The sequence below is a fragment of the Saccopteryx bilineata genome, chromosome 4 (genome assembly GCF_036850765.1).
Source record: "Saccopteryx bilineata isolate mSacBil1 chromosome 4, mSacBil1_pri_phased_curated, whole genome shotgun sequence".
NCBI classification, from domain to species: domain Eukaryota; kingdom Metazoa; phylum Chordata; class Mammalia; order Chiroptera; family Emballonuridae; genus Saccopteryx; species Saccopteryx bilineata.
Genome location: NC_089493.1, coordinates 14,206,108 through 14,229,193, shown reverse-complemented (window position 1 = coordinate 14,229,193; position 23,086 = coordinate 14,206,108). Strand labels below are relative to the sequence as shown.

At 49.0% G+C, this 23,086-nt stretch overlaps 1 protein-coding gene across 6 annotated transcripts in view; it reads right to left on the bottom strand.

Moving 5' to 3' along the window:
• FOXN3 (forkhead box N3) overlaps window positions 1-23,086 on the bottom strand; it is a 404,457-nt gene that overhangs the window by 196,362 nt on the left and 185,009 nt on the right. The window lies entirely within an intron of this gene.

Genomic DNA, 23,086 nt, shown 5'->3' with positions numbered 1-23,086 from the left:
ATGGGGACATTTAAAATACGTGTTTAATGTTATGCGCTTTTTTTTTTTTTTAAACCTTTTCGGAAACAAAGGAAAGCAAATAAAAACTAGTAAGGCAGGCAGAGAAAATGATGTCACGTCGAATCTCTTTTCCCACATTATGTGAACCATGCCTGGGTTCCAAGGCGAGGGGGTCAGTTCAAAGCCGTGGGATTCGGGACCTGGAAAGGGCCTTAGCCATCTCCCTGTTGACTCTCATCACTCGGCTCTTAAGGAAGCTAAACACAGGTGGGCGGAGCTTGTCGAGGATGCAGAGCTGGTGGCCTGGACCCAGGCTCTCTGCCCTTCTCCTCACCGAGGGACCTTCCCTGGCGGCCCCCCACCAGACAGGAGTGAGGGTAGATTCTGCTGGAACCCAAGCCCACAGCGTCCCAACCTCGGTCCTACCAGCATTTGGGGTAGGCTAATTCTCTGGTTGGTGGGGGCTGTCCTGTGTGTCACAGGAAGTGGAGCAGGGTCCTTGGTCTCCACCCAGTAGTGCCAGTAGGACCCCTCACCCCACACTGTGAAAATCAAGTCCCAGACATAGTCAAGTGTCTGTCCCCTGGGGGGGGGGGGGGGAGACGGACCAAAATCACTTCTTGTTAAGGACCTCTGCTCCACAGCATAATAAACTTCTAAATGGATCACAAATCCCCCCAAAGAGGAAAGAGAACAGAGGAATCCCCAAATGCAAGCTCAACTGGCACGCAGAATGCACCCTGCGGGTAACGAGGTCCTCTCTCCCCAGCCTCCTCGCCCCTGAGGTCTTACTTCCCAGGGACACCGCAGGTCTTCAATCAAGCGCCCTATCCTCATTCATGTCAACATCAAAAGGCAGACAACCCTCTCGAGAGGACGTCTCGGAAAGGACACGGCCGTGGCAGCACTGGCCCCACGCACCTGCCCTCTCCACCCCTGCAGGGCCCTGCCGCCAGCTTCTCACTCAGCACTGAGGCCACACACCAGGTACCCGGCCCCCCTGCCTGTAACAGTGATGGCAATGACCTCGCTGGCCCCACGGACAAGGGCAGTCAGGGAACCACCTTCAGAATCACTTGGGAAGACGCTCTCCATGCAAACTAAAGACAAAACCAGCCCCGGGACGCCCACAGCTCTGTAGACGACTCGGGAATCAAGCTCAGCATCCAGAGGAGGAAAGCTATCGTCTCAGGGAACCATCACAATGATGCCGGAGCAAGGTAACTGACCTGTCATCTGCAAACACTGGTGAGAAACAAATAACAATTCCCTACTGTAGACAGACTGGTACTAACTCCCAGTACTCCTGCAGCGACTCAAAGAAGGATTATGCCTCAGACCAAGGCCTCCGCCTGCAAAAAAACCACATGGATTATGGGTTTGCTCTTAATTTTATAAAAAGCCTCCCCACATCTGGTGGCTTGATCATAACAGCTCTCCCCAACTAACTCCATGCCCCCAATATCCCAGCCCTACAGTGTCTGCCATAGCCACGGTCCAGGAAGAGCTTTGTGACATTTGCATAAATGAAGATGAAGCTGACCCCAGGCCCTTTGCTTGATCCTCTCAACCATCTCCTGAGCTTCCCCGGCCCACACACAGCCCACACAGCCAGCTGTCTACTGGCCCTCCTCTCTAGATGACCCTTCCGTGTCTGGGCCAGACTAGAGTCCATCATCTTCTCCCACCACCACCCAAACCCCCCTCCTCTCCTCCTGCTGCTTGTCACAGTGCATGACGTCACCACCCTCTCTTAAACCTCGACTTAACTGTCCTCTTCCTTGCCTGCCCGCCTCATGGGCCCCTGTTGTCACTGTAGCCTGGGGAGTCTATCTGTGAGAGGGCAGGGCTGGTATCACCTAGGCCTTTCTTACAAGCACCAGCAGGCTCACCCCTCATAAGCCCAGCCAAGTCCCCGGTCACTCGGGACTCCAGCCCACCCCTGTGCTTCCTGCTACCAGGTGTAACTACCCCAAACGCCCATCACAGCCCACTTCTCTCCATGCTCCAAGCCTTCAACAACTCACTGTAGACAGAAAACACCCTCCCTCCCAGGCCCAGGAGTCCAGCCCTTCCCAGCATGCACCTTCTTCGTTTTCTGACCATATCCCATGCCACCCACTTCCCTGGTTCCTCACAGTCTTCTATTCCACCAGCTTCCTTTCCAAAATGGTCCGTGTCCACCCGAGCCTGCTCAAGCCACTCTGCCTACCGCTCCCAGATGCCCTGAGGTGGGCAGGAGGACGTGAGCTTCAGGGATGGATCTCAGTTCAGATTCTGCCCTGCTGCTTACTGGCTGTGTGACCTGTGCCAGGTTACCTAATGGTCTCTTTGAGCCTCCGTTTCCAGGTCTATAAAATGGGACAATAATCACCCACTTTGTAGGGTGCTGAGATCATTAAATAATGTAGGGAAACACTTGATAAAGAAAGGGTAGTATCCGAGGCAGGGAAAAGATGAACAGAGCTTACAGGTCACACTGAACAAGACAAGTTAGAGGACCGTGGGAAGTCTCAGCAGCCTAGATGGAGGGGCCCCGCTCAGGAGAAGTGGGGGGCTGGCCCAATCCAGCAGCATTCCCTCGACACTGTACTGCTCACAGCACTCGAGTAGCGTTATGTTTTGAACGCGAGGGTTGGTTCCGCCGCCCCCCCACCCCGTCTTTTTCTTTCTTGGCTACAGCCAGTACCATCTGTGAATTACACTGCAGAGGCCAGGTTTTCGATAATTTGAATAAGACCTCAGGGAGTCTGAACTAAACATATGTCCCACAAAAATATAAAGCAATTCATATGCTTTCATCTATTAATTGGGAAAGGGGGGCTTTTAATCAATGTCTAAATTTTTATGAACAGTCAGAGGAATGTCGGCTTCTTTCCACCACACAACACAACAAAAGGTATCTTCCAATATGCCAGACAGGGGTGAGGGGGCGCTGTGGGGCATCGGCGGGGGCAAACCCAGGGGATGGGTGTTCCCTAGCGCTGCTGTAACCAATTACCACCAATTGGTGGGTTAAAATAAAAGACAGTCTCTCACTGGCCAGAAGTCTGGCATCAAGGAGCCGACAGACCCGCGCTCCCTCTGGGCCCTAGGGAACGCCCTTCCCCGTGCCTGCCCGGGGCTGGTGGCTCCTGGGCTCGGAGCCGCACCACCCCGCTCTCCGCCTCCGCCATCACTCAGCACTCAGCACCTCTCCTGCGTCTGTGTCCTCTCTTCTTCCAGGGACACGAGCCATTTAATTTAGGGCCCACCCCAATCCAAGATGACTTCATCTTAACCACTCACATCTGCGAGGAACTCGCATCCAGATGAAGTCACATTCTGAGGTTCCAGACGCGAAGACTGGGGGCACACTCTCAGCCCACTGCGGCGGTGACAGGGGGAATGCGGGGAAATTATGAGACTCATTAGAACTCAGAGAACTTCAGAAGATAACTACAGAAGTTAGCGAGGATTCTCCTCGGATACCAGCCCTAATGATCTGGCAGTGGCTTCCGGGAACAGCACTCGGAGAAGGAGCCTGACCTTGCACACGAGGTCATGAGGGTTTCTCACCCCGGGCGTGGAGTGAAGGAAGGGAGATGGATCCGTATCACTGACCTTATCCAACATGCTCACTTTGCAGATGCGGAAACCGAGCCGTGAAATGTTCAAGTCACACCTCTACTTGCTGGAAAAATAAGGACCAGCCTCCAGGCCTCCTGAATCCACACCTGACAAGCAGCCCTTCCAGTAGCTATAAGGAATGGCACGGAAAACTTTCTGTGTCACAGATACGCTCCTTACTGGGAGCAGACACTAAATATCAGCTGTTAACTGGCATGGCAGAAACTGGTTTTATTCACTTAGAAAAGTGTCTTTCTAACCTAGATCAATAAACATCCTTCCTTTAACAAATAACAGCCACACACCGACCACAACAATATTAGGAATGAGTCCTAGGAACGCCCGGTCTAGTTTACGAGACAACGTAAAAGCAGTATGGAGGTGGAGAGTTGAAGATATGCCCCCAGTATTATGGTTCCACTAAGGAGAGGACCTCAGCCTGGCCTGGACAGAGAATATCATGGAAGACTTCTTGGAGGAGGTGACCCCTTTCAAAGTCTCAAAGTTGAAGAGGATGATGCTATCAGGGGCAAAAAAGAATAGAGCCATAACTAACAGCAATGAGCATAAAACCTTGATCACTTCTTAAACTATAGCTAGAGTGCGTTCCTGTACTTGTTGTAAATTATGTGGTTTTATATCCCTTGGAAAAAGACCTCCACAGTGGATTCTTTTTAGAAACTAGCACCTGAGAATTATGACTCTCTCTGGAATTGGCATCTTACCAGAGAAGAAGAATTATGTTACCTGCTCGGGTTCCATTTTTGCCTAGGCTGTCAGGATACTCAATCGCAGCAAATATATCAGCCTAAGAATTTGAAATATTGGCTCTCCCCCTCTCTACAGCATTTGTCCACATTCAACTTTTACTTTAACAGCCTTCCTGTAACATGTCATGTGTCTTATGTAATCCTTATTAAAAGGAAGTGGAGTATAAATTTTAAACATGCTGATAAGGAGTATGTGCCATTGTCTGTGCAGATGGTCCTGGAAGTCTGCAAGCTTTATAACCCCAACCCTCTGAACCTGAGGCAGACTCCGCAGGGCTAACCTTCTCAGAAGTCCAAACCCATCCACTTCTGAGAAGAAAGGGATTCGTTAATTACTAGCAAAGCCATCTGGGTCCTGAGGAATGAAGCAAACTTATTTCTGAATAGCAAAGGCTAAGACAACAAAAAAAATAAGAAAGAAAGAGTGGATTAATGTTCCTTCCAGTCTCTTAAATTTAGCTGACACACGAGAGGGAGAAGGAAGAAGGACAAGAATCACTCACACAACCGATGCGTAAACTTGCATTGTGAGGGCCTTCCTCCCAAAGAAGCTCACCTTTACTCACAGAGAGGATAAAAGCGCTGAAAAGTGAAACCTGCCCTGTTGGTTCAGTGGTAGAGCAGCTACCCGGCCTGTGCGTGTCCCAGATTCAATTCCCAGTCAGGGCACACAGGAGAAGCAACCATCTGCTTCTCCACCCTCCCCCTCCCCTTTCTCTTTCATTCCCCTTCCCGCAACCATGGCTCGATTGACTGGGTGCTAAGGATGGCTCCGTGGAGCTTCCACCTCAGGTGCTAAAAATAGCTCGGTTGTGAGGTGGGGTGTAGACAGGCAGAGCATCAGCTCCAGACGAGGATTGCAGGTAGATCCTGGTCGGGTCACATGCGGGAGTCTGTCTCTGTATCTCCCCTCCTCTCACTTGGAAAAAAAGAAGAAAAAAGTCAAACTTAGCACAGGTTTAATATCCAGCCACTGAAGACTGGATCCTCCCTTCCTCTCCTCAGCTCAGCAAGTTCATGGGTAGGTGCACTCAAATGACCTGACAGCGAACCACTCAGGGGACACGCACTGGGGACCTGGGCTGAGTGGAAAACGTCACTCTTCTCCCGGAAGTAGGAGATCTGTTTGGGAAAAAATTAGCCAGCGGAAAAGTATTTTTTAATTGCTTCCTCTGCACATTGCACATGCTAAGTGCCACCAGAGATAAAATATAAGGCCCTGCCCCAGACATCAAGGAATCCATCAGGTGGAGCCAGAGGCACAGCCTCCCGGCACGGTCACCACAAAGGGTCACAGAGGTGCACACTGCACACCTGCAGAAGGTACCGCCTCACGGAGGCCGCACGCGCAGCAGCCAGTCTAATCCCGGTACTGGGAGGCGATGGGACCCTCGGCCAGCGACTCAACCCGTCTCCCTAAGTGGCTATGAGAACTGAGAGATGAGACAGGTAAGGTTAAACGAGAATCTGCCTGACGCATAATAAGTGCTCAATTAACGTCAGCTCAACAAATCGTTATCTAATTAGAGGGAAAGCCAACTGTATTAGTCAGCTCAAGCTGCTTTCACAAAATACCACAGCCTGGCTGGCTTAAACAACAGAAATGCACTTCTCACAAGTCCAAGATCAAAATGCTGCCTGATTCGGTTCCCGGTGAGGCCTCTCCCTGTGGCTCGGATGGCCACCCTCTCGCTGTGTCCTCGCATGGCCTTCCCTCGGCGTGTGAGTGTGAAGAGAAAACTCTCCTTTTCTCTTCTTATAAAGCCACCAATCCTACTGATGAGAACCACAATCCTTACGCCCTCATTTAATCTGAATTATTTCCTAAAAGCTCTTCCCCCAAATACAATCACAGCGGGGTTAGGGCTTCAACATGTAAGTTTCAGGGGGTCACAACTCAGACCCCAGCACGAACACAGGGGAAAGGACACCATCCATGTGACATTCACCGAGTCATCACTACCTCTCAGGAGCTGCACCAGCATTACATCATTTAGTCTTGAAGCATCCGGGTGAGAAAGATATTACTAATCTCGTATCACAAGTGAGAACACGAAGTTCATGAACAGCCATGAACTTGCCGAAGGACACGGAGCCAGCAAATGGTGAAAACAAAAATCCGTACCTCACTCTGATTCCGACCTCCACACTCCTGAAAACCCACGGGCACTGCTCTGTCTTCCAGACGACGGTAGACTTTGTCACAAGGTTTATTTATAAAGCCCACGGGTCAACTATCAATGCCAAGGGCTGGAGAGAAGGGAACAGATTTCATTAAGGAGACAGGCTTCAAAATGGAGCCCTAAGGAAAGAGCTGGGTTGGGGTGCAGACAGAGGGGAGAAGGAAGAGGGGTCACGGTGAAGGCGGCACGAGCACAGGACCCGGCCTGGTGGGTTCTGTAGAAAAGATAAGGACCCATCTGTCCCCGGTCGTGCAGAGAAGCAATATAAAATAAAGACTCAAATGAGTGAAGACTGACGAGTCCAGAAAGTCAGGGAGGAGAGGGGGACTGAACTCCACGGGTGGCAGCAACCAGTGAGCACACCTGAGCGGGAGACACAGTGGTGACAACACTTGGAAGACAGGGGACAGAGCCTGGAGACAGGAAAAGAGCTGAAGGGGCACGCAGGGATGGAGGTGGTGGGTGGGTCTTCGGCAAGGAGTGAGACCCGCAGGGCGAGGGCCCAGGGCCAGGTGCTGGGCTCTGCTCTCCCCCCGTTCTCCGGAGACTGATGACCCAGGGGAGAAGGAGTCAGGGACAAACGCCAGGTTCAGCACCAAGGGGGCCAGAGAATGTACCACTCACTCATTCAGCAGAATTTTGGGAGCTTCATGTGTGCTAGAGGCTGTCCTCTATCTGGATGAGAGAGATGGTATAAACAAGACAGATAAACGTACAGATACTCCTGGGGCCGAGTGCCCGTGGAGGGAAAGTCCTGATGAAGCCCAGCAGAGCGTTTAGGGAAGACCTTCCCAGGAGTTGTCGTTACAGCTGGAAGCCGACAGACCAGAAGGGGCCAGGTTGGGTGAGAAGCAGGACAATGGGCACTGAGATGCCTGAGGCTGCAGCAAAGCCTCCCAGGGGGAAGTCGGGAGAAAACAGGATGGGTTCCAGACACCAGGAACAGGACTCAGAGAGGGCTCGCCTCGGCCACAGAGAGCCGGCCAGGGATTGTGCCACAATGGCAGGTGGCGTCCGCAACGGCAGCCGGGGAAATGGGAGGGTCCAAGGTCAGGTCATCTGGAAAGAGACGACCCGGGAACACTGGACCTCCAAGGCACCATGGAGGGAAATCAGGGTGACTTGGGTCCGCCCTCAAAGAAGTCTTGCTACTCTGGAAAGGACACATTTATCCGTGCAGTGAGCAGGACGGCAGCAGAGACCGGACCCACAGATCTGTTTGGGTTCCCATGGCAACCCTTCTTTCCCATCTGCGATGCTTTCCTGAAAATGGGCTTGCACGTAAAACGCAAAAAAGTCAAAAACTTGTATGTTACAACAAACACCTCCCAAGCATAAAGGCATATTCCTTCTCAGAGTGCTTAAAACAAAACAAACAAAAACAAGAACAATTATGAAATCCCTAATCAGACCTAACCATTCTGACGTCACAGTTCCTTCGCCGCATTTCAACACACACTTCACACGCATTTCACACGTGCCCTTTCATCTTCTTGATGTGTTCGCAACCCAGGACTCCCAGTTACCCAGCTGAGACTCCAGAGTCACAGCGAACGACTCCCAGGTCTTTTTCAGTGGATGTATTAAGGAGAATTATACTCTTCAGAACTCTTATTATTAAACTTTTTAATTCTGTATTTAGAAAACAAGGGCACAGTACACAAACAATCCAAATGATTGCGCGTGCACGCATGCGCACCCACACGCACACACACAAACACACACATGCACACACACACACACGCACACGTGCACTAAAGACAAAGACGGAGCGCCGTTGAGCTGGTGCTGGCTGGCAGCCGGGTGGGACGGCCGGAGTCATTCCTTGTTGATGAAGTAGGAAGCCACCGTCGGCATTCAGAGGGCAGTCTGCAGGTGTCAGCACGTGGAATTAGCAAGCCCACCAGGGAGATCTCACAGAAATGACCCAGGCTGGCCGTGGCCACACAGGGGACTCATGCCCTTTGGCCCACAAGACAAGGTTGGACTTAAGAAACAAGGTTCCTTTCAAATTATGAAATTTCATGAAATAAATACAGTACATTTTTTTTAGTTTTGTAAACTATAAATTCTGAGGTGGAAAGGTTTTCAGGTATATGTTTCAACAGCATATATATATATATATAATATATGTCTTTATAAAATGTTTTAAAAGAGAAAAACTGTTGCTCTCAGAAAATGATAAAGCCATGAAATCTACTAATATATTTTTCAATCAAGAGTCTATGTTTAGGGATTTCCTCTAAGCCGCTTTTTTAAAAAAAGAGGAAATCCCTACTCACAAAGCAGACAATTTGCTTTTTCTTCAAACTGACAACACTATCATTTTGTATTGGATACTAGAGAATTCTTATTATTGAATGTGCCTTTATTCTAGGGGGTGAGGGGAAGGCTAGCAAAATAATATACAAAGGTATTAAAGAAACTAAAAATGGCGCAAGGAAGAGCCAAAGTAATTGATTCCACTCACAGGACCCAAATCTCTAGAAACACTCTGAAGCCGCCGCCCTCCCCGGCGGTGCTGTGAGTGGCACTGCCACCAGCGTCCCCACAGATGGAAGGGAGAGAGGACCATCTCAAAGGCACAGTCCAGACTCACATTTGGTCCAGTCCCTCTTAAGAGGGACTTGCCCTTGTCCCCTTTTAGAAAAGATGGCCACTGATAAAAGGAAAGAAGCTCAGAGCTTCAGAAAGGGTGAGATGTGAGATGATGACAGTGTCGGTAGGCGGCTATCTCCAGAAAGTCCTTTCCGGCTGCTAAGGTCAACAGCAGATCCATCCCACCACCATCCAGAGGGCTGGCGGACAGGTAACTGTGTTTACTTACTTGTGTAAGGAGAGTGAGAACCTCAGGGGAGAGAATGACCTTGAACCCAGGGAGCAGCCCAACAGCCCAGCGCTAGCCCAGACTGACCTTGGCTTTCAAGGGCAGCCCGGGAGTCCTCCTCGAAGAGCAGCCCCACCAAAGGGCCCAGCTGCTGCTCAGAAATAAAACATTACCCCGGGCAGATTGAAGACACTCGGCAAGACTGCCTTCAGATGCTGAGTAAAACTGGCGTCACACAAACACTGAGTCACCGCGAATGGAACAGGCGATACATCAGAAATCCTGACGGGATCCGGCCAGTCCCTCCACTTCTGTACCCAAAACTCCACTGCCGTCAGCTCTCACAGTTGCACAAACTGAGTCTCATGATTTCATGTTTCAGTCAAAAGGAATTTCTGCTCAAGCACATGTTACTCCAAAAGGGAGTCACTCCAAGTTCAAGGTTTCGATTAGCTCAGAGTAAGAGATGTTGGGCAGGTACAGCCCCTAGTTGTACTGATTCAAGCAGATTTCTAGGCAGCAAGATGCACCCACAGGTTCAATGCACCTAAGACCCTGCTGTGGGTATGGACAGTGTTGACTGGGCGCCTGAGAGAGGTGCCCAGGGGAGGACACAGTCCCAGATGGTGAGGAGCCGAGGAGAGGACTGAGTCCGGCCTCTAAATACCTCGAACTCGCATGACCAGGCGGTGGCGCAGTGGACAGTGTCAGACTGGGACCTGAAGGACCCAGGTTCAAAACCCCGAGGTCACCAGCTTGAGCCCAGGGCCACTGGCTTGAGCAAGGGGTCACTCGGTCTGCTACTGTAGCCCCCCGGTCAAGGCACATATGAGAAATCAATCAATGAACAACTAGGGTGCTGCAAGGAAGAATTGATGCTTCTCATCTCTTTCCCTTCCTGTCGGTCCCTTTCTCTGTCTGTCACACACACACACACACACACACACACACACACACACACACAGAAAACACTTCAAACTCTAAGCAGGAGTGGTGAGGCCAGAGGCCAGTGCTGTGAGGAAGGGCCCCTGTTGAGGAGCACGTCCGGTTTTAAGAGGGTAAGTGTCATGAGTTTAAAACAGGGTGTCACCTTTTCAGATGTTCAAATAAATCTAAGAAGCTGAGCCTTCTTCCTGCTCCATCACCCAAACCACCTTTACCCGCCACCTAAGAGAAAACAAGTAGAAGAGTCTTTCATAAAACGCTTTCATTCAGAAAAAAGAGGGGAGGTGAGAGGAAGGAAGAAAAAGAGCACACTGGGACTTATTACACATCATTTCCGGTAAAGAAAGTTCAAGGCATGACAAGTAAGCTATGGGCCCAGAACAACGACCCGCCCCCCACTGGTTTGTGCCACGGTGCTCCCCGCTTGCAGTCTGTGTAGCCAATACGACCAGAACCCTATATTCTCCCTACTCTGTCATCAAGATCCACGGTCTCATTCACCATCATAAACACAAGAGGAAAGCAAGCCATCTGGCCCCTGACGTGGTCAGGTCTCCCCCAAACAGGCGGTGTTAGGAGTGGGTAAGTTCTAACCTCAGAAGATGTGAGTTCAGGATCCCAGTCCGTCACCAGCCCCCTTCTGGGCAGCCACCGCAGCGGGCCAAGCCTCAGTCCCCGCTCTGTAGAAGGGCACGGTCCCACTGCAGAGACCCTAAGTCCTCCTGGCCAGGCTCTATTCTAAAGTCGCAGGTATGGGCAGAAACTCAACGCCACCTCTTTTCATTGTGGGACTCGTGTCCTGGGGCTGCTATAAAAACGTGCCGAAAACTGGGTGGCTTAAAACAACAGACATTGACTCTCTCACAGTTCTGGCCTCAAGTCCAAAATCCGGTGTCAGTGGAGTTAGTCCTTCTGGAAGTTCCTGAAAGAGAACATGTTCTATTTCTCTCTCCCAGCCCTGGTGGCTGCCAGCAGTCCTTGGGCTTCCTGGCTTGTTGACCCATCACTCAAACCTCTGCCCCCATCTGCAGGTGTGTCTGTGTCTCTTCTTGTAAGGACACCGAACACACCGGAGGTAAGCACATCCAAATCCAGGACGCCTGCACCTTACCTTGATTATATCTACAGAGACCCTATTTCAAAATAAGGCTGCATCCACAGGGACCAAGGGTTGGGATTTCTATGTACCTTTTTGAGAAATACAATTCAACCCACAACGCTTGCTCAGACAGGTGAGCACAGGGCACTGTGAGAAACTCAGCAAGGACACTGAATAAACTGCCGCTGCCAAACAGCTATAGCTGGAACTTTCCCAGCTGCCTCTGAATTGCTGAGGGTGACCATACCTCAATCGGCCACGGCCAGGCGACCGCCGTGAACACCCCTGCACAGCCCAGCCCCAGGGTAAACAAATGGTGCAAAGTGTGTAAACCAAATATTTTACACAGAGGGGAAAAGAAGAACCCCTACTGGGATGACATTTCATGAAACTCGACCACTGCTAAGAAAATAACCATCTGACAATAAATCCAGTCTGCAGAGACGGCAGGCTTCTCCGGAGCGGCGCTGACGCTGACGAGGGAAGAGAGAGCCCAGAGGTGTGGCTGGCTGGGAACAGGAACCCGGGGAGGAGAGATGAGGACTATCACGTGCGCCCTTCAAGAGCCTCCACGTCATCAGGAGTTTATTCAGTGCTTTCTGGTAAAGGAACAACACCGTCAAGAGGGATGTACAGAGAGAAAGAAACTGACAGCCCAGCGTGGACATACAATGCCTAAGAGATAGAGCCAGGTACACACGTGTGCTAAGGGTGCCCACACGGCCACACACATACCTGCAACCCTATTTCTGCAGGAATGGGGTCCTGGAGCTGCTGTCTTCTAATCCTGGGGTCCCGTGAGCACTGAGGGTGCATTCAGAAGAGCTGGGTCTCAACGGCTGACTTTTAGACACAGGTGAGACCAGAGACCCAGGTGGGCTCCAGGGAGACACAAGACCTCATGTAGGCACAGCTAGTGAGTCCCTCCCTAGGCGACTTCACAGAGTTGTAATCATGGCCCAGGGAAGGGCTGGCAGGTCACACCCAAAGCAGTCCCACTGTTCCCAAATGGCAAGGGTCTTACGCAGGGTCAGCGCTGAGAGGACGGGGCTCCATTCCCACACTTGCCCAGAGCCTTTCGGAAATCACACATCTATGCACAACACTGCTGTGCAAGCTACCAACATCCAGGTCTTGCACTTTGGGCAAAAATGTTCCCAGCACCCTGGTTATCTGACACTGATCAGAACCAGTGCCAACTGGTCATCCTATGTGTCAGACGAGAGCATGGAGTGAGGAGGATAATGAGTCCCCTGTGGCCAGTAGTTTGGAAACCCTGAGTCAAGGCTAACTCAGCTTTCAGATTAACTACTGAATAAACTCAGTGGATAAACACAATGGGCCCACATGAGAAAGTTGTTTGAACTGAATGAAGAAATCTAAGACTCAGAGAGATGCAGGAACTTGCCCAAGGTCACAGAGCTGGTTCGTGACCAGGCAGTTCTAGAACCCAGATCCCCTAACATCAACTTCAGTGTTCTGTGCACCACCCAAGCTTTATCTCTATTAATAACCCTCTCTATGCAACAGATACCCCATCAATCAACTTCTACAAAAACCAAGAGTCAGTGACTCCCACACCCTCACAGTACTGTACCTTGTATAGATGTGCTAAGTCATGGTGTATATTACTTCTTTTTTTTTTTTTTTAATTGATTTTTAGAGAGAGAGAGAGAGAGAAAGGGGGAGGAGCAGGAAGCATCAACTCCCATATGTGCCTTGACCAGGCAAGCCCAGGGTTTCGAACCGGCGACCTCAGTGTTCCAGGTCGACGCTTTATCCCGCTGTGCCACCACAGGTCAGGCCGGTGTATATTACTTCTTTATGAGCATATCTCTCCCACTAGACTGGAATCATCCTCGTCTTTCTGATGCCTAGCACGCAGCCTGATTATAAGCATGAAATCAACATGGGCTGGGCGAATGAGTTATGAGAAAGTTTCAGGTACTGCGTAGGAGTGGTCAGAACCTCATTACTTATTACTTAATAATATTATGTCTGAGAAACAACCCCTTAAATATAAACTGATTTATAAGAAAGGGGAGAAAACTTTTTTTTAGTGAGAGAGACAGAAAGGAAGGGAGATGAAAAACATCAACTCTTTGTTGCAGCACCTTAGTTGTTCATTGATTGCTTCTTACACGTGCCTTGACCAGAGGGCTCCAGCCAAGCCACTGACCCCTTGCTCAAGCCAGCAACCATGGGGTCATGTCTATAATCCCAAGCCCAAGCTAGCAACCCCGCAGTCAAACTAGTGAGCCCGCGCTCAAGTCGGATGAGCCTGTGCTCAAGCTGGCAACCTTGGGGTTTCAAACTTGGGTCCTCTGTGTCCCAGGCTGATGCTCTATCCACTGCACCACCGCCTGATCAGGCAAGGGGAGAAAACTTTTTAAATAAGTCTGAGAACCAGAGATAATGAATGTAGACTTAATCAAGATGATAATTAAGTAAAACAAACTGACAACAGTCCTCCGACTGCACTCGTCACCACTTCTGGGCAATCCGCATTCTCGACACATAATATCCTTATATCACCAAACAGAACTGGGACCTCTGCTCACCAGGAAGGAGCTGTATGCACCATTAATGGTCACAATCCCAATTAGCAGGTAGCCCAAAGGAGCATCCATAAACATTCAAAGACTAAAATTCAAGAACGTTCTGGTAATTCATAAAACAAAAACTTAATGGATTTGAGCATATTTTCAAAGGTCAAAAACAGACATAATATATCACGTACAAAAAAGTATAGGCCCTGGCTGGTTGACTCAGTTGTACAGCGTCAATCCGACATGTGGAAATCCTGAGTTCAATTCCTGATCAGGGCACACAGGAGAAGCAACTAACTGCTTCTCTTTCCTTCCCTCTTCTCTCTCTTCTCTCTCTCTCTCTCTCTCTCTCTCTCTCTCTCTCTTCTCCTGCTACAGCCATGGCTTGACTGATTTGAGCACATTGGCCCTTGGTAGTGAGGATGGCTCCATATAGTCTCTACCTCAGGCACTAAAAATAGCACAGTTCCGAGTATTGGCCCCAGATGGGGAAAACATTGGCCCCAGACAGGGTTGCTGGATGAATCCTGGTTGGGGCACAGGCGGGAATCTATTTTCCCTCCTCTCACTTAAAAAAGAAAAAAAATCAGTATATTCAGTGACTCAAAATAAGACACATGAAGGAAAAAAGAAATGCCATGTAAATGGCAGCAGTTCATGTCTGTTTCCGGTTAATCAGAATCCTTGAGGAATAAGCAAGGCAATGAGATGACACAGAGAAAAGAGCACCTGACCTGGAGGCAGCAGCACTGGGTTCTCCGCCCAAGGACACAGGTGGTTAGCAAGCCCCCTGCACTCTTTGGACTGCGAAGTCTGCACCTGTGGAGCCACAACAACCTCTAGGGCCCCAGTAAAGAAACCTCTAACACACCATCAGTGAATTAACATCTGCCTGTGCTCTAGTTCACTTTGACAAAGTGACAGACCCCTGGGTGTCACCCACAACGAAGTAAACTCCATAGGGCAGGGGTCAACGCTCCCATTTCGCTTATATCATCTTCTTCTCCAGCAACTGTAAAACATTCTTCGGTCGGCACATTCGGCACCAAGACTCGGACATCCCCTCTTCCTTTTGCTCCTTCTTGACAAGAGGGTGGTAGTAATGACAACAGGGAGAAAGGAAGGCAGGTGCTGGCCACTGAAGGTAGGCAGAGGCAGGTTTCTGAACAAACCCACCTTATTAGAGTGGACCAGAAAAAAATCAGAGACTCTAATTTCTCTAATCAACAGTCCATACTCAGGTATTTCCCAAAAGCTGACCCTTAAATTTATTATAAAACACTTGAACTGGTGGCTTGTGGCTTATCCATTCTCATAAGGTATTTCAAGAGTATATACTGGCCTGACCTGTGATGGCGTAGTGGATAGGGCGTTGACCTGGAATGCTGAGGTCACCGGTTCAAAACCCTGGGCTTGCCCGGTCAAGACACTTATGAGAGGCAACTATGAGTTGATGCTTCCTTTTCCTCCCCACCCTCATCTTTCTCTCTCTCTCTCTTCTCTCTTTCAAATCAATAAATAAAACCTTAAGGGGGGGGAAAAAAGTACATACTAACTGCCAGGCAACATGCTGGATTCAAAAATGGACGAGGTGTGGCCCCTGCCCTTGGTCTCAGGGTGGGGAGATTAGCAAAGGGAGAAAATTAGTGAGAGACAGACACTAAGGAGACCCCTGCACTACAAAATACGTGTCAGAAAATAATGGGCACTCGTTTGAGGAACGAAAACTAAAATGGGAAGGGATGGCTGCGGGACAGTTCGCTGGGTCTTCCAAGCTGAGCCTGCGGGGTCCGGGGAAGAGGAACCAACCAGGGAAGCAGCACTAGGGCACACCGCCTTCCGCGGAGTCCCCGAGTCCCGGAGCATCCGGACACGACCGGAGAGGATGCAGAAGAGGGAAGTCAGCTTCCTCCACATGGTCGGGGGTCAAGGGGAGCAGAAGGAGCCTCGATCAGAAAGGGATTTGAGAGACAGATACATCAATCAAACGTGGGCCTTCTTTGGATTCTCATCTGAACAAACCACTGCTGGACATCTTTTCAGCAGACATCAGATCAAGTCCAAAGCAGACGAGCTGCGATGCGGGGCGAGAGGAAAGAACCGCGGTGCATTTCAGGAGTGAGGATGGTTTTCTGGTTGTCGGTGTCTGGGGGCACACATGTGTTCTCACGTATTAGAGGTTCGCTTTGAAATATCTGTAGATACGATGATAAAAATGCCTGGGATTTGCGTTAAAATAATCCAGCAAAGGGGCATGAGGAGATGGAGTGCAACAAGACGGGCCCGTGTGGACGCGGGCTCCCAGGCCGGCTTTCTGAGCCCTGCTGAGGGTTTGCCCTTGATCCGTCTAAGCTTTGCTTCTCAAATGTCACTGCAAAGAAGAGTCATTTGGGGAACTTGTTTAAATGCAGACTCCCAGGCAGCATTTTTAAGAACAATTTTAAGGCCCAGGAATCAGCATGTCTGGTAAACATTCCAAAGTCGGTAGTCAGAGCCACTCTTTGAGAAAAACTTTTCCAGGTGAAAGGAACCACTGCACAGCGTGACTGGGCCAGACGGAGTCGAGGGGAGGCGGAGTCGAGGGGAGGCGGAGTCGAGGGGAGGCGGAGCTGAGGTGAAGTGAAGTGCAGGGAGGAAAGGGGTGAGGAGGCCCCAGCACCACTGAGCGAACCACGAAGACTAGCGGAGGTGGGGTCAGAGAGGAGGGAGTGCCCAGAGACGTTCTAGAGACAAAATCAGGGGCCTTGGCCCCGCCTGGGCACGAGGCTGAAGAAGAGAGAAGCATCAGGGATGACCACAAACTGCTCTCCAAGGGCGTCCGGGCCCACACAGCACCTAGCACAACACCCTCCACACACCCCAAGAACTGAATGTGGCTGAATGAACTTGACCCTGTTTCCTTCACAACTAAAGGGGTAAATATTATTGTGTTTACCTACAATGCCACGGGGGAAGAGATGTCACCATCTGAAACAGGAAGAGGGAAATTCTACCCTATACCAAAAAATGACCAAAATCCACAGGGCCGAGCAGAGGGGGCAAGTCACTTGCTCCACTCCTACAAATTCCAGGGTGGTCAAGATACTAACAGGAAGTGGTGACACCAACAAATAAAAGCAATGGTCAGTGAAAACGGGATCCACTAAATAAAAATGACTCACTTCCCAAATCTATTTCCCTCCCTCCTCTTCAAGAACCCCCTGCCTCAACCAACTGGGTAAAGAAAAAACAAAGACGTCGTCAATCTTTGATTCAACATCTGGCTGTCACCTTAGCAAGCCCCTGAATTTCTCTGAGCCTCAGTTTCCCCACCAGCAAGAAGAACATACTCTCAGCTTTACACCCGATGGAAACCAGTAAGACCATGGATACAGATGCCTCATGTTCCCTGTGAAAATGACTCAGGTGACCTCCTCTCACCTGTCACCAGCTCTCATCACGGCCGTCCTGAAGGATCCAGCTCATGAAATCCTGTCTCCTCTCCAGGGTCCCCAGTTGGGCTTAGCTAACCTGTTGAGGTCATTTTCTCCTTTGGAGTCCCCAACCATGTAATTCTGGCCATGGGCCAATCCCCTGACAATCAGCAAATGCCACTTTTAACCTTCCTGGTCTCTTTATCTCTGCCCGCATCTACTCCACCAGAGTTCTGTAATCTCTCTGTATCTCAAGTTCCTGGCAAAGAGTGGTTATATTCCCTGCCATGCTGAAATTCTCAGTGCAATTGACTTGGGCTGGTACACAGTGCTTAACAAGCACCATTACCCGATCTCTTGATCTTGAAAACCAGGACCACTTGTGTTCAATAGCGGGCATTTATTCCTGTCTAGAACAGGGAGCTAGAGTTCATAATTTGGGGTAATCACTCAACCCTGCGATTACAGGCAATTTGAGGGCAGTGGCAGGAAGAAATAGCCACCAAAAGAAAAACTTTGCTTGTTTGGGAACCACCAGCCCCCAAATCTAGGGAAATGAAATGCAAGAAAGATGAAATTATTGCAGAGACGATGAAGGAGCAGAACAGGGCTCAAGGCGGTCCCAGAGATGTCACCAGTCTCCTGTGAGAGCTGTCCTGCGGGGACACGAAGGGAAGTGGAAAGCAGAAAACACTCAAACGTTCCTGACTATTTTTATTTTCATTATTAAAATGTTTTCAAAAGACCAAAGGTTTTCTAGGAAACATTCTAGTACAGGCATGTTTCAAGCCCAAGCCCCATCCCCATGAAGAAACAGTCCTAGGAGCTACTGTGATCCCAGGGACTCTGCCCCTGTTTTCACCAGGGCTGTACATCAAACCCAGAAAGAACGAGTCGGTGTGTCTGAAACTGACAAATGGTGAGTGAGGTCAACGCTGCCGGCCACTAGAGCCATCCCATCACAGGGGTCAGCTCCAGAACCCCACCGCAGCAAGCCAAGGGTGTGAGGCCGGAGACCTCAAGAGCCCACAGAGGAAACGAGGCGGCAATGAGGAGACTGGACCAGACCCCCAGAGAAAGGCAGGGGAGCATCCGTGTGGCCGCAGAGGGGCGGAGGAAGCAGTTCCGGTCACCACGGGCCCGGAGCTGTGCTTTGTTTACCCTCACCACTAATCCATGGGACTGATTATTATAAGCTTGAGACAAGCACTCTTCTTTCACCCACTTGGGTGGCTTTCCTTTACTTGCAACTAAATACGTCCTGACTACGACATTCTCCTTTAAATGAAAATAAATTCCACCAGGAGATCCCTCTTCTAATCTATTTCAACTGACAGCAGCTACTTCTGTCTGATTTATTACCTAAGTGCGCCCTTTCTTCTGGAAAAAGGAGGGGCTGTGATCTCTCCCAAAGCAGGGCTGATTCTACACCGGCAGGGCCAGCTTGTGCAACCCTACATTGCAATGCCCTCCCTGGCGCGATGCATCTAAACTAGTTTGGTCAGCTTATATCCATTCCCTGAGAGCAGGGGAGCCACCACAGCAGCAACTCTGTTGCTAAGGCAACTGCTTACTTTCCATATCAACTGCAAACTCGTTGCTATGGGGACGCATATACAAGAAAAATTCCTCTCTCCAGCCAGGGACCAGATGGCAGGGAACTCGCAGAAGCCATGGGTTAGGTTAGGGGACTTTGCTAAATGTGATGTTTACTGGAGTGTATCTCTCGTCCTGTTGGGGGGTGCGACTGGCCCCGAGCACTTTTAGAAGTTACGCCCTTGTTACCAAAAGCAGAGGTTCGTTCTCTTCCGCCTGCAAAACTACAGGCAGTAACTAACAATAACCACAGGTAAGTTATTTTTGAAATGGTTCTGAGTTTCTTCCTCTAAACATAAACCTCTCTTGTTTTTATTTGCCATGCTGAACATACCCCCAAATGAATTCCCTAGTCAAACACTAATGGAGATATAATTTCCTATAGGAAAGAAAATGGAAGTTTGATTTCACCCCCTTTCTGATGGAGATGTAATTGAGAAAGCCTCTCTGACTCCACCAGCTGCGTGCTGACGCGTGTCCGGGTTGTACCTCTACTCCGGCTTCGCTGCTGAGCTTGAAACTCACAAATCAAACCTCCAATTTGATAGTTCCACTGAGGTGTTCAAAAGCCATCTCCAATTTACCCTGGTCAAAACAGAATTTTTGCTCTAATCTCCATCCAACTTCCCAACCCACTCCTGGCCGCACGCCTTCCTCTGCAAACCCCAGTCCTGGTCTAAGTAAGTGTTGTCTCCATCATCTCGAACCCGCACCACTGGAACGAGTCCCAAAGAGATGTTTTCTTCTGACGTCCCTTTAAACAGCTCATTCTACTCTCCTCAGTACACTTCCCACAGGCCTCCTTTCCGGTCCACGGACATTCCAAACTATTGCCACCTCAGAGCCTTCACACTTACTGTTCACGCTGACCAAGGTCTTTGCATGGCTGCATCTCTCTGGCCATTCAAGACATAGCCAGTCACCTCCTCCGGGAAACCTCCCACCTGCCTCCTCACCCCTCTCTAGTACATTACCTTGTTTATTTTTTCATTCATGTATCACTATCTAATATATTACCCTGCATGTCCATGAATCTACTGATTGACGTGTGCCTCCTCCTCACCCACTCCCTACCCCATGGACAGTCTAAGGAGAACAGCCACAGAACCGTCACAGGTCACAACTGTGTCCCCAACACCTAGAACAGTGCCCGGAATTCCACAAATGTGTGTGGTATGAATGCATCACTGCTGAAAAATGCTTCTAAAATGACTGAAGTCTAAGTTTTTACTTTGCAGAGTCTAATTTTTACTTTGCAAACTAAGGCTTCTGCAGGGTCTTAGAATCAGGGCTCTGAACAGAGGTTCTTATTTTACACAACTGTATCTATGGAAGATTCTGGAAGGAACTCAACATTCCGTGATGTATTCCAGGAGCACTCAGTGTGACTCTGCAGCCCAGCTCTGTGCCCCACAGCCTGTGCTCTGATCCCAGGAGACTCTGGAAATTTCTCCCCTCCACTATAGCCATGACTGGAGTCAGCACTCACATGACTCGGCCTACCCTTCTCAAAACAAAGTGTGTACAAGCGTTCGGCTAGCAGTTTTCTCTCTAATGACATTAGTTAAATCACTTATCGGTCTTGTCCCTAGAGGACCGTCACAGCCTTCTATGTATATGAGGCACTTCACAGAGCTCTGATAATGGAAGGCAACACTGAGCTGGAGCCCACCAGGCCCAGAGGGGAACCCTCCACACCCTGTGGGGAGAAAAGGAAGAGCCCCTCCCTCCAAGAAGCAGCAGAGCCGCTCTGCCTGTATCAACTGTCTCCTGCTGGGTTCACAAGCAAAGGAACTCCAACAAGCACACACGCATGCGCGTGCACACATGCACATCAAACACTTCACTCTCTTTTTGGAACTCTGTAACCTCATCTAGCAAACCACCAAGTTGTTATTGAAGGAAAAACTTTACAGCACTCTCTGCCTTTAACCATATATTTCCTTGCTTTTCTTCTTATCATACTTGGCACAGAATATACCGTCAGCTCTATCAAGCTATCGCTTTTGAAGATACTGAATGCAATTTAACCAAAAATCTCGAAGCAAAACTCTAGTTAACAGAATTTTTTTTTTAAATGGGTCTGCATCTCTGCTTCAGTGAAGTTACCAGTTTAAAGCTTTCCCCTTCCTATCTTAGCTCCCTGCCACCTCCTCATAGTTATTATTTACATACCTCCCCAGATCACTGATCTCTCTCTCTCTCCTTCCCTTTTCTCTGATACTGTTTCAACACATCCCTTGGGTCCAGCAACATTCATCTCCTAAGCATCTACCTCTCTGGCAGAAAATCCCATGCTTGTTTAGTAAAAGAGGAACCAACATTTTATCTGGGATTGCAATGGGCCCAGGGAAAAGACTACATTTCCCAGACTTCCTTGCCCCTAAGAGGTGTCAGGTGATCTGGCTCTAACCAATGAGATGAGAGCAGTGTTGGGCTTCTGAAAAAGCTCCTTAAAATTGCTAACTCAATAAAACCACCTTGTGCCTTTCCCTGCACTCCCTTTCCTGCTTCCTAAAATGAGAACAAGCTAGCTGATGCCATCCTAAAGCACAAGAAGGCTGAGAATGGAAACCAGCAACGTACTAAGAACAGGTGAGCGGAAAGACAGATGGAACGTGGTGGGTCTCTGTCCAATCCCTCAAGACTTGCTTTATGTGACAGAGCAATACACTTTTATGTTTAACTCAATATTATGGGGGTATTCTGCAATAAACAGTCAATTCTCATCCTAACTAATCCATTTTTGGTGGTGTCAGTGTTCATTCCCACAGAAGAATGCTTTGTTAACAATTTATTCAAGTGCTCCCCTAAAAGGAATATTCAAAACTTGCTCACAGCTATCTTTTATCTTGGCTCCAAATGCCCCTCTTTGGGGAAGGGGAGCCTACTTGGCTAGTCTCAAATGACACTGATCACTTCTTGACCCATCATGCTTTCCATACTTGGGATAATCTTTTTTTTTTTTTTGGTACAATGTCTCCTGTTTCGCTGGCATCTAGGCTCCTAAAAGGTAAGAACCAAATTTCACTTTTTATTTTAACTTTTGACATCACCAAATAATTCCACTGAGTAAACCAATAAGCGGAGAGTGCTTAAAGTCCTCGAAATTATAGCAAGATCCTGAAGGCCTCCCAATATGGCGGCCTTCCACAGGAACAACCTAGGTAGATCCCTACAGTCAGAAAATTTCAGGCCTCTTTGGAAACAAATGTAGCCAAGGAATCAACTCTTACAGCAACAGTCGGGTATATTCACTGAGAGAAGCAGCACACAGGTTAAAAATGACATGACTGGGAACCAAAAACTAAAAACAAAGACCTGCCTAAGGAACAAAGTATTATCAAAACAAACATGACATTAACCTTTGCTATATATATAACATATAATTTATATATCTCCACCTTCTGTGTCAAGTACAAGAACTGTCCATTGGTGGAATTTTCTATAAAACCTAAAACCTGCCATCATCTTGCTCAAGCTAAAGAGCATCAAGACTATCAAGGGCTCCGTGAGAATACAGAATAATCTGAATAACCCATCACTATTTGGAAAGAAGCAAAACTCATGACTTTCAAATATGAGGTCAGTGTGCCAACTTCCTATGTCATTTACTGCAGAGAATTATTGTGAAGCTAAAGTGACTTTAAAGGGAAATCCCAAAGTCTCTTCAGCTCAACAGGGGAGGGTCTGAGAACAATTTCTTGCTGATCGGATATCCAAGCAGTACATCAACGAAGAAGCATCCCCTAGACTCACCCAAGTACCATAAATCCCTACCAAAGAGAATGCAACATTTTCTGAACAGTTAATGTGGGGAGATACTATGTAGATAGATACACCAGGGAGGGCCTCGGGCCCAGAAGCACCTGCTCAGGGAGGAAACTGAACCGTCCCCTGCCCGAGAAACCACTCTTACATACCTCACGTTCCCGCACATCCCACCACCTTCCAACATTACCCTGATTTTTAGGAACTTACCCACCCAGACCAGAATGCAGTCTTTCAAAGAGCATTATTTATTGCCCCCCAAACAGTCATCTCTTCTTCCTAAAATGACTGTTAAACGCATTTGTTGCCAGTGTCACGGATAAG